Source organism: Protopterus annectens, chromosome 11.part0 (genome assembly GCF_019279795.1).
Source record: "Protopterus annectens isolate FY-2018-M chromosome 11.part0, PAN1.0, whole genome shotgun sequence".
NCBI lineage: Eukaryota > Metazoa > Chordata > Ceratodontiformes > Protopteridae > Protopterus > Protopterus annectens.
This window is the reverse complement of record NC_056745.1, coordinates 1,305,692,455-1,305,695,683: the sequence shown is the minus strand read 5'-3', so window position 1 is coordinate 1,305,695,683 and position 3,229 is coordinate 1,305,692,455. Positions and strand designations below refer to the sequence as shown.

The 3,229-nt window shown below is 38.9% G+C and overlaps 1 non-coding gene across 1 annotated transcript; it reads left to right on the top strand.

The window, feature by feature from the left end:
• The first annotated feature begins 2,949 nt into the window (after positions 1 to 2,949).
• On the top strand, positions 2,950 to 3,021 carry TRNAP-UGG. Its single transcript has one exon. It is a non-coding gene; the product is annotated as a tRNA-Pro (tRNA).
• Positions 3,022 to 3,229: the final 208 nt, after the last annotated feature.

Sequence of the window (3,229 nt, the reverse complement as noted above, 5' to 3'; positions counted from 1 at the left end):
TTCAAAAAACACACCCTCTTCAACAGTAACACACAAACACTCGCCCATCTAACCCAACCAACTCCCAAAACACTATAGAGCAATAAACCCAAGCCAGAACCCTTAAACACTAACAGTTTACCTGAATCTCCATACATAACTCACTCCCAAACCACAGTGCACCGCAAACACAAACCAAAACACAACACCCCAACAGCATATTCGGTAACATAACACTCGGTAAAGTGCAGTTTTGGTTAACTGCACTTTCGATATTATAGTCTTGAAATACTGAAAGTCGATCTTTCAGTATTTTGAGATTTATGGGATCCCATGTATATATATATATATATATATATATATATATATATATATATATATATATATAAAATGCTGTTGTGATGGGTTACCTGTCGAATACATAATAATAATAGTAATAATAATAATGTTTATTTTCTCTCCCTTGTCACTCTTTGTCACTATCCTTCATATTTTTGAAGTCATTTTTTACTTCTCTCTCATTGTTGCTGTTTTCAACAGCATCTGCCATAGTGGCACCAGTGGTGTGTCCAAGGTTACCTCCCCACCTGCCCCAGCCTCCTCCTGCCTCCATTCTTCCCTGATCAAGGGCTGCCTCCTCATTGAGTGTGGTGGATGGCAGACAGGTTACCTCTGCTGAGGCCATTAACAGCCACCCTTTGAAAGGTATCAGCATTGTTCCTTCTAGTAGTCCTACTTAGGGCTGCTGTTTGTTACTCTCAGAGAAATAATGGAGGTAGTAGGAGGGTTGATTGACCATAGTCTGGATGCTCATGTTGGCCTCCTCTGCAGAGTTATTGGACAAACTACAGAATCTTAGCACTGCCTGGTCTGCCTTCATCACCTCAGGCAGGGCCGGGTTGGGAGGGTGGTTAAGGTGCTGACAGACCCCCTGCGACTATCTCAGGCCATCTGGATAAAGGAGACTTATAGTTATCCTATCCCTATCCTGGTGTTGCCTTTTCTTGTGTCACCACCCTCTCCAGTTTGTTGTCCAGTCTTCTGCATCGGTACTGTCATTCCTTTTTCTGTATATCTAAAATTCCAATGCCCTCCAGAAAGTGTTGGTACCTCCCTTCCTGTCTCTGCTTTATGTTTATTTGCCTCCCCCTGTTAAACCTCACCCTCTTTCTATCCCTTTTCTTACCCTTAAATACTTATTCAGTTTTACTTGTAAAAAAAAAAAATGGACACCTCTCCTTAGAAAAATATACCTTTTTTCTCCTCCCCATCCCATTCATGCCTCCTGTTTCCTGCAGGTTCCTTTGATTGCCTTCTCTCCATTTCCTACCTTGGTATACACCCATTTCACCCATTCAAAAGGTAGATTTAAACACTTCTTTTGGCCTGTTAATTGACCTTGTAGGTTTCTCACCACATTTCTCTGTAGTGGATGTGTACATGCATATGTGCATTTTTAGACACATCCATGTTTCTTTCTCTGCTGTGCAGTTGCAGGACTAGTTGTGGCCTGGGCTGTGAAACTGCAACTAGTCCATTCATAACCAACTTCAGGCTGAATTCCACCATGAAAAACACCCATGGGACCCTCGAGAAGACTGACCTAGGCATGTTTTTCAATCTCAAGGCTTGCTTATAAAACACATTTACATGCTCTACAATTACTGTAGCCTAAAATATATTTATTTAAATTGATTTCAAAATGAAAAAGGCAAATTAAAAAAGAATTAAGTCAATTTCCATGAGAGTTTTATATGCAGCTAGCTATTGTAATTAAGAAATAAAAAGTCTGAATGTTTTAGACAGCATAACTAACAACACTGCACACTAACAGGATAGATGAAGGCTGTAACCACAGACTACAGCTGCTGTCAGTGTGTTCAACGTATGTTTCATACTTCTATAAGCTGGTTGGTTTTCATTTAACAGCATTAAAGCTTAAAACAGTGTCAACGTGTCATTGAGGCTAGATTTTTAAAAAAAATCAGGCACAGCAGATATTGACTTGTTAATTAAGAGTTATTGTGCACTACAGTTTGCTGTTGATTACCTGTACAAGGAGTCGTGAACATACCTCTCAATTTGTTAGTGCAAGAAATCAGGACAAAGCCCAACAAAATGGGGGGACAAAGGTCCAAAAATAGGTACAAATTTTAAATATCACTCTTTTAAATGCAAAAAGTTGCTAGAGTAACAGGGTTTGTTTCAACATACATTTTCTGAAGGATTTGAAGTCTGAAACTCAAATGTATGTCATTATTTAGTGATTTAAATCCTCAGATCATTCCAGTGATTTGCCAGAAACCACAGTATTTATGAGGAACAGACCAAAAATATGAGCCAAAAATCTGGACGCTCTGCAAAATCTGGACAGTTGAGAGGTGTGGTCGTGAATGCCATTGCAGGTCATAATCTAAGTGCAGTGATTCTTCTGCTTTTGGTGTCTGACTCATGCTATCTGTAATTCTTTGTTTTCGTAATGCTGTGCTGTAACTAAGATACAGAATCTGTATTATAGTAATGTTTTTCTCTGCATAGCATACACTCTAAACACTATATAGTGACTGTGTATCAGTTATGCCATGTGTTCACAAGTTTTGTATAGCACTAAACTGCAGCTAATGATACAAATAAAACACAGTTATTGTGTTACTGTTACTTCATATTTTAAATTACTTGCACACACATTCCCTTCATTTCATTGTTACAACATGGTAATTCACTGGTATTAATGTAACAGAACTTTGATTTTAACTGCAAGTCTAAGTAGTTGTGAGTTCAGTTGACTATAAAGCATTGGCATGCATAAATTGTTGAGGAGATTTTGTTGCTGCTCTATGAGTGTATCACATACCAGGCATAGTCCAACCTACTCTTTAATCATAGAAGTGTTGGCTTACAGCTGAGTCATGGGGAACTGTTGTAACCTGATTCTTTGAGAAACAGCACTAGAGGCTCTGACTAATGTGTGGCTCGTTGGTCTAGGGGTATGATTCTCGCTTTGGGTGCGAGAGGTCCCGGGTTCAAATCCCGGACGAGCCCTTCTTTTCTGAACACTACTTTCCATTCCACAGTTTCTGATTATACACATCTATATACGTGTACTTTATAAGTATGCATAGTATCTGTAAATACTCATACTGAGCATTAAAAAGTACCACACTTGGGCTCTTCTTAGAAATCAACTTCTGTTGTCAAAAAACATGGAAGCAGTCTGAAAGTTAGCACAGCAAGTTAAGACAGTTCTGTT